The following is a 12,103-nucleotide window of genomic DNA, read 5'->3' as shown; positions in this document are numbered from 1 at the left end:
CTTGGGCGCCCCGTTCGATTATGCTCCTCTACGCTACTAAGAATTTCACTGCAAAATAAGTAGCCAGCGATGCCAATAAGAGGGAAATTATCAACATGGGCCACTGTTACAATAGGTTATTTTGCCACAAGTCATGCTATCTTTGCACACAATCTCATTACGTAAAGTGAGACCTGTGCGATAATAGCCCAATTTGAGGCCAAATAACTGATCTTAACTATAGCCCATGTTGATAACTTCCCCCTTAATCATTAATTTATACAGGTAGATATCCTGGTTCTGCCACAGAATATCAATGGTACCTGGGTAGCTCCAGGATAAAGTCCGATTCTAAATATCCAAGTCTAATTCAGAGGATGGCAGTCAATGTTTAAAGAAATGTTGACCACCACTGTCTGAACATTGACTGGGTGGATGTGGGTGGATTATTTAGTTATGGGCTTTATTTGAAAGGCAAAGATCTCATTAACCATGTAGCAGTAAAACTATCTTGGAACAGGTTACTACGATCGGAAGAGTAATTGTTAAGGACTTGAACTTGTAAATTAAAATTCTCTGTTTGTTTCTCACCTCCTTGAGTTAAATTATCAGTGTACTGATTTTTGGCAGTTCATAAGTGCCACTGTTTAACAGACACACCTCGATTTCGATTTTGTCAAGAGTAGCTATGCTTTTCCTTCTCTCCTATTGCTGAGATATAATCCCAGCTCTTTGCATGGAACAATTGAATAGTGATTCCTGAAGCCAAAAGGGACATGAATGAAGAAATTTATTCCTTGCATCCCAAGTGATAGTCCAGCAATTGTATTCGTTATATAATCCATGCATAGATTTTCTCACAGGTGGACAGTCTGAAAAGAACCCCTTTATTATATTTGAAAAGTTAGAAACCGTCCACTACATCCAGGACTTCCTATGGGGTCCTTTTACTAAGGTGCGCTGAAAAATGGCCTGCGGTAGTGTAGACTCGTGTTTTGGGCGTGCACAGAATTATTTTTCAGCGTGCCTACAAACAATGCCTTTTTAAAATTTTTGCCGAAAATGGACGTGCGTCAAAATGAAAATTGCCGCGCGTCCATTTTGGGTCTGAGACCTTACCGCAAGCCATTGACCTAGCGGTAAAGTCTCACGTGGTAACCGGCTTACATAGCTTAGTAAAAAGGCCGCTTTATATGGTCAGAAACATGGAAGTACAGGGACATTAAAATGACTGTCTAATGTTTATGAATATTTCTTTACTTGATATACCAACTTTACATAGGGAAGGGACGGAAATTGGGAATTGATATACTGCCTTTCTGAGGTTTTTGCAACTACATTCAAAGTGGTTTACATACATTCAGGTACTTATTTTTTGTACTAGGGGCAATGGAGGGTTAAGTGACTTGCCCAGAGTCACAAGGAGCTGCAGTGGGAATTGAACTCAGTTCCCCAGGTTCAAAGTCCACTGCACTAACCACTAGGCTACTCCTCCACTCATTCCACCAATAAGAGCCAACCTCATCAGTGATGTCACAATGGCTTGATTGCCCAATACTTGGCTCACTTCTGATATTGTGATGTCATAAGGGAAAGGGAAATGGGACTTGATATACCGGCCTTTCTGTGGTATTTTGCAACTACATTCAAAGTGGTTTACATACATTCAGGTACTTATTTTTTGTACTAGGGGCAATGGAGGGTTAAGTGACTTGCCCAGAGTCACAAGGAGCTGCAGTGGGAATCGAACTCGTTTCCCCAGGATCAAAGTCCACTGCAGTAACCACTAGGCTACTAAGCAGTTTAACTACATTAATAAAAGAGACACAAAGAGTCAGAGCTAAGGGGGTTAGGAGCCAGGCTTCCTGCTCTTCCATTTCAAACTCTAATCATCCTAAGAAAGCCACAGCAAGATGGCTGAAAATGTAAGTCAAAGAAATTCAGCTGTGGCACCACCCAGAGCTTCTCCACCTACTTAAGTCTTCCTTATCAATTATGATGGAAGGTCCTGGAAGAGACGAGTAGGCTGAGAGAAAGAACAACAGGACCAGGATTCTAGGCATTTTGCTCTTTTGATGTGGCGTGGACGAGGTATCTTGAGGAGATAAAAGTCACCACTGCTTTGTAGCATCTTGTCTCCCATTTTCTCTGGCTTGATAGTGACCATCCAAAGAGCCCACAATATTCAGGGGCGACATCAGCAGACCATAAGATGGGCACTGTGTAGTGAGGTTAGATTAAGAAGGAAAGTCACATCTTGAACTTCCTACTCCATTTCCCCACTACACTATCCAAACTGTACTTGATTTATCGTAACCAGGGAACAAAGTTGATGAGGGATTTAGGTCGCAAAGAACGTGTGCACAGCAAGCCCTAAGGTCTTTCTCCACACATATAAGGATATTATACAGTGCTTAAATCTGCTTGTTGTCCCTCTAAACAAAACAAAAAAATACAGTTATCCTTACATTCCAGCTGAATATTACCATGCCCCTCAACTCATCTCCAACAGATAGCCCACCATGAATAATCAGCTTGAGCTCCAGCAAGAATGAAAAGACTGAAAATCATGCCTAATTTTGTTGCAGTTTGAGAGCCGGATTGGCGCTTCATTATGTGACTATCAAGTGTACCAAAGCAGAAAGATTTTAATGATATATAATTATGCAGGTACGCTTTGCATGAAAAACAGTCATCCGCACACTTTTATTTCTGTTCACTTTGTGCTAGAGACTTTAAAGTGTCCTTTAAGTGGGAGAAGGATGGCTGTAAGGAAGGCTTTCTTCTACTTGGTCTGCTTAACTTAGCCCTGCAAAGAAGCTGCCCTTCTTTAACTGGCATTCAATGTCAGAATGTAGCTAACTGCAGAGAGCAGTGGAAAGGGAGAGGATAATCAGTATAAAAATAAACAGGAAAGGTGGAGCTTAAGTTCTGACCATCATGTGAAACTTTAGAAGAAGAAGAGAATATAGGCCAATGAGCACATCTTTGCAATATGATTGGACCAGGCTCATTTCACCATGTTGAGAGTGCATTTAACCATGCTGTTAGGCATGGGGCACATCGGAGGCGGAGCCAGTGTAGACCATTCCAGGGCCTTGTATGTGGATTGGCTGCTGCTGTTGGACACAGCCCTTCTGGGTTTTGCATCTGATTGGCTGCTACTGTCAACAACTCACAAACAAGAAATGCCAAATATTTCCCTGTACCCAATCTGCTGATCTCCCCTATGACCTTGGGGAGAACCAAAATGCATTCACATCCTACTGATGATGTCATTAAACTAATCTGAGCGTTGGCTCCAACCCCTTTTAAAGCCGTTTGTACATCTCAGCTCCTGTAATTATACTCTATTGATTGCTAGGATCAGATAGAATTAGCTACAGCTAACCTAGACATTATAATCTCCAAATAGATTTGTACATCCGAAAGTGGGAACTATGAAGAAAAAAATTATTTCACACGCATAGAGGTAGTTACTCAGCTGCATAGAGAACATGTAAAGTTAAACAGAAAATTTATCCATTTAACTTTATGTATACTTTTAGTGAGCTTATCTGTCCTAATAGGATTGCTAAAAATTTATAAGCGAGCACTCATACAACCTGCAGGACATCAGACTCAGAAACAGAACGAAGGAAGAAGAGGACCTCGGCTGCCGGGGGTTGGGGTCCCCCGCCAGCAAAGGTAGGCGACGGCAATGGCGGGGGAGGGTTGGCAGTGGGAGGGGGGGTCGAGAGGGTCATCGGTAGGGGGGGGGGGGGGTCACAGTTGTTGTTGGTGGTGGCGATGGCACGGGGGGGGGGGGGGCTAAAATGTGCCCCCTCACCTCGGGCTCTGGACCCCCGTCCCACCGAAGTCTGGCTATGCCTCAGATAGGGGCACAAAGTCTCTTACACATGTTTACACCTGCTTTGAGAAAGCATCAATACCCACATGCTTTGTAAAACTTGGGTCGGATTCTATATAAGGCGCAGCGAGTAATGCACTTTAAATTGTACGTGTGGCCAATTTACACGCGCTATTCAATTGAGTAAGGAGCCAGTAACAACCAATTCTCGCTAATTGGCAATAATTGGAATTTATGCACGCTTCTTTTTTGGTGTATTCTACAAAGAGGCACATCCAAAATTCCAACGTGTGTATCTGAAAAGGGGGCGTGGCCACGGGTGGCGTGTAGACATATCAGGTTAAGTTCAAACCAGCCAAAAATAAGCCAGATATTCAATGTTGACCACCAGAAACAGCCCAGAATTGAATAACTGGCATCACATGGACTGCGAGAGTTAGTGATCTGAATATTGGCTCCGCAGGATTTAGAATTTTTCTAGTCCAATGACTGAAAGTGTTTTACCAGCTCTAAGAAATGTTTGCGTTCTGAGGTCTCTCTTCTTTAGATGACACTTGTTTATTTATTTATTATTTCTTTATTACAAACAACACAACCAAGAAGATGTTCTACTGCATGTGGAAACTGAAAAGAATAAGACCATTCTTCCCAAGATCCGTCTTCCGCAACCTAGTGCAATCCCTCGTACTTAGCCATCTGGATTACTGCAATTCACTATACGCAGGTTGTAAAGAGCAAATACTGAGGAAACTTCAAACAGCCCAGAACACAGCAGCCAGACTCATCTTCGGAAAACCAAAATACGAAAGTGCAAAACCCTTACGAGAGAAGCTACACTGGCTTTCTCTTAAGGAACGCATTAATTTTAAAGTATGCACATTAGTCTACAAAATTATTCACGGTGAAGCTCCAGCCTACATGTCTGACTTAATAGACCTACCACCCAGAAACACTAAAAGATCATCTCGAACTTTCCTTAACCACCACTTCCCTAATTGCAAAGGCATAAAATACAAAGCACTGCACGCATCAACCTTTTCTTACATAAGCACGCAATTCTGGAATATACTACCACGCAACTTGAAAATGATCCACGAACTAACCAACTTCCGCAAACTACTGAAGACTCATCTCTTTGATAAAATTTATTAAGGATCAATACACATGAAGTCCACACTCACTGTCTCAGAAATACAACCATACATTCTCTTCTGAACACCCATCCCCCGTAATTTTATCACATTTATACCTTTACTCACAGAAAATGTTATACCGAATATTCTTTGGCTAATGTTCTACTACCCTATCAATTTCCCATTATCTCTTTCGACTGTTCCATTGTTCTTTTCCTTGTCCTTTCCCCCAACGATACTTTGACTTGTCTTCGCTTAACTTCTCACAATGTAATCCATAACTGATTTGTAACAAATTGTATTTCCATTATTTACAATGTATTGTAAGCCACACTGAGCCTGCAAATAGGTGGGAAAATGTGGGATACAAATGCAATAAAATAAATAAATAAATAAATACCCCCACGCTTTCCCACACATAGCAGATTCAATGTGGCTTATGTAATAAACAAATTACAAGTCTAGCAAGGAGAAAATTACAAACTATAGTAACCATAGAATAAAGGACTTAATAATATGTAATATGACCATGGAAAGGTGCTACAAGGATAGGATAAGTAAAAGGGAAAGGGAGGGGTATGGTGTAAGGAAGAAGATGGTGAAGGAAAAGACAAGGGGGTAAGTATGAAGGATATTGGGAGACATGGTTTAAGATATAAACAACATCAAAACAGGGTCATGAGGGCGCGCTTATAAGGTTAATTCCGGACGTTTGGGTAAGCTTGTTTAAAGAGGTGAGTTTTCAACATTTTTCTAAACGGAAGATAGTCATTCAGTGTTCGGATGGATCTTGGTAGAGCGTTCCAAAGCTGGCTGCCTAAGAAGGAGAAGCTGGACGCATAAGAGGTTTTATAGTTAATTCCTTTGCAGCTGGGAAGGTGTAAATACTAGGGGGTCTTTTACGAAGTGGCCGTAGGCCCAACGTGGGCTTACCGATTGTTAATCTGGAGCTACCACTGGACTACCGCAGCAGCCTGGTGGTGATTCCCAGCCCAGCGGGCATCACTTCCAGTGCTACAAAACTATTTCTATTTTTGTAGCGCTGATGTTTACCCGGCGGTAATTGGGCAGTGCCATGCGTTGCCAGGTTACTGCTGGATTGGTGCGGGAGCCCTTACCGCCACGTCAATGGGTGGTGCTAAGTGCTCCCTCCCCCCCCCCCCCCCCCCCCCGAAATGGCTGCATGACAAGTGGTTCACTTTCTGCATGGCCATTTCTTAAAAAAAAAAAAAGACAGCCTTTTACCTGCTATGGTAAAAGGGGTCCTCAGAACGTTTCAAACCCCCCCCCCCTTTTACCACAGCTTGGTAAAAGGACCCCTAGGATTTTTCTTCAAAGTCAGAGATAAGCAAAGAGTGTTAAGTGTGATTGATTTGAGTTTGTTGTTCTTTGTTATACCCCCCCCCCCCCCCCCATGACTACCTTATCTGTTTAAAGTTCTGCCTGCTGTGGAGTCCAAATTGGACAGACAAATTATCTGAAGAGAGGCTGAATATTGCCATCTGTTGGATCATTTTTATCCATGCCCCTGCACCACTTCAAATCATGCCCCAATTTACAATAGATAACTTTGGCTGTTTAGCAATTTAAATCGTCAAAGTTATCCATATGAGTGCCCACAATAATAATGATATTAATTTTAAAATAACAGAGCGTTTATGTGCTCTGTATCTGCAGCTAAACTCATAAGTGCTTTTGAATATTGACTTCATTAAGTTTATCAGTAATTAAAATCCAGGTGTGGAGGTTTGCCTAGGTTAATTGGGCATCAACATGTGACTCCAAAAAAGTTCAATACATCTTATGCTGCTTATCTCAGAAATAAGCAGTGGATTTTCTCCAAGTTATTTTAATAATGGTCTAAGGACTTTTCCTTTAGGAAGCTGTCCAAACCTTTCTTTAAACTCTACTAAGCTAATCGCCTTTACCCTATTCTCTGGCAATGAATTCCAGTAAATCTAGCTGCAGCATTTTAGACTATTTGTCTGGTGGCTACATACTGTCATGCAGAGGACTTGGATTTAATTCTCTGGTCTGATCTTTCATTACTGGGCTGGCCATGGCTCAGAATCAATGTTAACAGCTTAACTGGGAGGGGGGTTGTCTCTCAGACATCCTTCAGTGGTGACACCTACTGGTCAAACACAGGATGCACACATAGCATGTTAAAGAGGGAGCTGCAATCAGTGGCCTTTAGACAATGGCTTGGATAGGTGAGGCATTTTAAAACAGGGGGAAAGTATGAATGAAGGCTCACAGTTTTGCAGCCTAAAAGAAGCCAGTTCCAACCAAACAGGCAAGATAAACTGCCAGGTCAAAAAAAAAAAAGAAAAATCGTTGGATGTAGAGAGACGTGTAGGCTGGTGAAGAGATAGGCCGGATGAGGGAATGGAAGAAGATAGTTACACACAATGGCTCAGCAGATGGTTCTGGCTCAGAACATGCCGGAATGAGCGTTAGAAACATAGGATGGATTCACCATTCCCCAAGGCCATAGAACCAGCTGCTGCAACTAATATAAAAGATCATATTAGCTAGTAAATTATTCTTTATAAATTGTAAAACAGAGCCCTCTACCCATCTGACATGGTATAGAAAAGGTTTCCAGCTGTCGCTAAAACACAAAGCCCATATTAAGTCAGGATTGTAACAGCGTCCGTTAGGGATTCAATCAAAAGGTTTGCATTTTCATGATAAAATAAAGACTCGTCTGCATCAGTGTAAAAGAGTATCATGAGCCAGATAAGACTCCAACCTTTATGAGGTTGATTTGAACAAAAGCAGTTGGCCAACTGAGAGGAGATGAGAAGCCAGGGCTACCCCCAGCAGTACATTGGGTTTCTTGAGTTTCTTTTAATGAATTAAAGTCTGTCATATGTCACAAGATTATTTATTTAATTAATGCATATTTAATTCTACACCTCATCAAAAAGCTTAAGGCAAGTTGCATCTTAAAAATGGCAAACACAGTACAAAATAATATTCAATTACCCTTTCCACCCGCATCCCCCAACCCTCATCTACAATCCAGTGGCGTAGCTACGTGGGGCCACGGGGGCCTGGGCCCCTGTAGATTTGGCCCTGGACCCCCCTGCCGATGACCTTCTCGACCACCCCTCCCGCCGCCAACCCGCCATCGCCTACCTTTGCTGGCGGAGGACCCCAACCCGTCAGCCGAGGTCCTCTTCTTCCGGCGCAAGGCTTCGTTCTGTTTCTGAGTCTGACGTCCTGCACGTACACCGTCAGCAGGTAGGCGGCGGCGGGGGAGGGTTGGTGGCGGGAGGGGGCTTGAGAGGGTCTTCGGCAGGGGGGGGTCAAAGTTGTTGTTGGTGGTGGCGGAGGTTGTGGTCAGCAATGGCGGGGGGGGGGGGGGGTCAGCGGCGCCAGGGGGGGCAAAATGTGCCCCCTCACCTCGGGCTCTGGACCCCCATCCCGCCAAAGTCTGGCTACGCCCTTGCTACAATCTAAAGATGCAGACCCATAGCACTGATACAAACAAGTAGGGCTGGCCCCAGGGTATCTGATGCCCTAAAGCAATAGTTCTCAACCCAATCTTCAGGACACACCTAGTCAGTCAGCTTTTCAGGTTATCCTCGATTAATATGCATGAGATAGATTTGCATACAAAGAGGGCAGTGCTTGCAAATATGTCTCATACATATTTATTGAGGATATCCTAAAAACTTGACTAGCTATCAGGCTTATTTTCGAAAGAGAAGGGCGCCCATCTTTCGACACAAATCGGGAGATGGGTGTCCTTCTCTCAGGGTCGCCCAAATCGGCATAATCGAAAGCTGATTTTGGGCGTCCCCAACTGCTTCCTGTCGCGGGGACGACCAAAGTTCCCGGGGGGGGGGGGGTGTCAGAGGCTTAGTGGGGCGTGCTTAACACATGGGTGTCCTCGACCCATAATGGAAAAAAGAAGGGTGTCCCTGATGAGCACTTGGGCGACTTTACTTGGTCCATTTTTTCTTACAACCAAGCCTCAAAAAGGTGCCCGAACTGACCAGATGACTACCGGAGGGAATTGGGGATGACCTCCCCTTACTCCCCCGGTGGTCACTAACCCCCTCCCACCCTGAAACATTTTTTGCCAGCCTGTAATGTCATACTCAGGTCCATCGCAGTGGTATGCAGGTCCCTGGGGGGGGGGGGGGGGGTATGTGTGTGTCACCTGAGGCATAGCGAAGGCATGGACGTCCTTCTTTCAAATATTTTGGACGTCCTGAACTGCCCCCCTCCCCACAGGGACAGCCAAATTTCAAGGGAGTGGAGGAGTGGCTTAGTGGTTAGAGCACTGGTCTTGCATTCCAGAGGTGGCTGGTTCAAATCTCACTACTGCTACTTATGATCCAAAATCCAAATAAATAAAGTGGATGTCAGAGATATAGCAAAGGCATGGACGTCCTTCTCACAGAAACATCCACACTTTGGACATCCTCAAGAGGCATAGCAAAGGACATCCTTCACCCATACTCTACAAAAAAAAAAAGACATCCCTGACAAGTATAGACATTTTCACCTGGACTTGTGTTTTTCTAAGGTTGTAGACGGCTGTTATACACGCAGGTTGTCTGCATGTATGAAGCCGTCTTTGGCATGCGCAGAGCAGCCACACATAATGCTTGGCTGCTCTGCACTGGCTTCTCCTCCTTAGGAAGGAAATCGTGTGCAAATGAGCTAACAGCAAGCAGCTCATTTGCATGCGATTGCCTTCATGCATGCCCATTACTTTCCGAATCGCTAAGGAATCAGTAAGGGAAGGGCGTTTTCCATTCAGTTAGTGCATCTGACTGAAGGTAAGGGAGCTATGTACCTGGGAGTAATTTGTGAAGTCCACTGCAGTGCCCCCTAGAGTGCCTGGTTGGTGTCCTGGCATGTGAGGGGGACCAGTGCACTACGAATGCTGGCTCCTCCCATGACCAAATGGCTTGGATTTGGTCACTTCTGAGATGGGCGTCCTCGCTTTCCATTATCGCTGAAAATCAGAAACGACCAAGTCCCGGGGACAACCGTCTCTGCTGGGGACGACCATCTCTCAGGTCGATCTAAATTTGCTGATTTGGGTGTCCCGACCATATTATAGAAACGAAAGATGGACTTCCATTCTGTTTCGATAATACGGGTTTTCCCGCCCTTTGCTGGAGCCATCCTGTGAGGACGTCCCCAGGAAAACATGGGCGTCCCTTTTGATGTGTACCCTGAAGACGGTTGAGAACCGCTGCTCTAGGTGAACCTTCAGTCATGTGTTCTGCTACCTTATCCCAAGCCAAGGAGTGTCTCAAGGCCTTACCCTTCCCCCTCCACTTCATAGTCCAGCATCTCCCCTTCCCTACCCACCTCATAGCCCAGCATTTCCCCTTGCTGTCCACCCCTCCATTATCCATCATCTCCCCTTCCTCTATCTACTCCCTGTCCCATCGTCTGACATCTCCTCTTCCTAGCCACCTCTCCCCATATGGTATTTCTCTTTTCCTACCCTCGCCCACAATGTCTATGTCCAGCTTCTCCCTCTCTTTCCTTCCTCCTGCAAGACCTATACAGTTGTTGCAGCTGCTGCCCTCCTTCTTTCCAGGTTGAAGAAAATGTATTTAGTGCTGGCACTTGCTCTTTAACCACAGGCCCATGGTCAAATGCTTCCATATCTCCCACCCCTCGATGCAGTGGCACACAGTGTACCAGCACCTATACTGCTTCATTTCCCATGTCGTTAGCAGCATTATTCACTTTGTTTTCTTTTGGTTAGTCTCCATTTTTTGTTTCAGGGGTAATGTCGTTAGCTTGCATGCCCTTTCAAAAGAGTGTGCACTCTTAACAACATTGTCTGAAAATGTAAATGAAGACTAACCAAGACAAAAGAAAACTAACAACGCTGCAAATGACATGGGAAACTAAGGGCATCTTTTACTAAGACGTGCTCACACTTTTAGTACGCGCTAAAATTGTGGGCGCTAAGCATTAGAGTCGCCCATAGGAATGCATTGGCGTCTCTAACGTTTAGCACGCCTAAAATTTTGGCGCACGCCAAAAACGTGAGCGCGCCTTAGTAAAAGACCCTCTAAAAGAAATTAAATTTGGGGGGCTGCCCATCCCTATAGGGGTAAATTCTATAAATGCCGCTGAAATGTAGGCACCAGGATGAAATTCTATCACAACAGTCCAGCACGGAATCACCATTATAGAATATGAGCATAAGTTCACAATTTTGCACCTACTTTTAGGTGGGAGTACTTCCAACAATAGTTCCCAAACCTTTCCTGGGGGATCCCCAGCCACTGAGGTTTTCAGGACATCCGCAATGAATATTCATAATATAAATTAAGGTTCACACTCAATTGGTCATACTTAAGTAAACATACACATAACAACAACCGTTAGAAATGCAAAAATATCTTTATTCTATTTGTATAAATCTAATCCTCTTGTTCTTATCTTGTTAACTCATAGTCATAAAAGTCTATCACACACAAATCACTAACATTCTCTCACATTCACACATTGAATTCATCAAAATATTACAACCAAATACAGGCATAACAGGACTAATACTGAATATGGAGTATTACATTAAAGCATAGTTATACAACTACTTAACCATACAGATTGATAACACATAACAATTGAGTCCTTTCCACGTAGCAGAATCGCAACCAGGCTGTATAGACAGTTCCACTTTCGTAGGATTTCAATACGAGCACTTTACATTCAAGCTGGATATCCTTTAGTAAACATAGTCTTAATTATAAATGGATGACTATCTTCAACCCTTCTGGGTAAGGACTCCAGGAACTCCAAATTGCTGATACCGTCAACTGTTGGCTACTATGTAGTAAACTTCCACATGAAATTATAATACAATAGGTAGTCGATACACCAAGGAACCAGGGCCCGACATGATCATGTTTCGCTATAAACTAGCGTCTTCAGGGGTCTTGTGTTCAGCTCTTCAAGGTGGTTAGGTACTCGCGAATATTCATGAGTTAGATTTGCATGCAATGGAGGCTGGTGTAAGTACTTGCGCCCCTAGCTCTTGGCAGTTAGGCGCGTAACCCCTAGTATCTATAACCTGCACGCATAACTCATAGCCACATCCCTGACCCACCCATGCCCCTCCCATGGCCACACCCCCTAGACTTTGCAC

This window comes from Microcaecilia unicolor, chromosome 11 (assembly GCF_901765095.1).
Source record: "Microcaecilia unicolor chromosome 11, aMicUni1.1, whole genome shotgun sequence".
Taxonomy (NCBI): domain Eukaryota; kingdom Metazoa; phylum Chordata; class Amphibia; order Gymnophiona; family Siphonopidae; genus Microcaecilia; species Microcaecilia unicolor.
Note: the sequence above shows the minus strand (reverse complement) of the source record.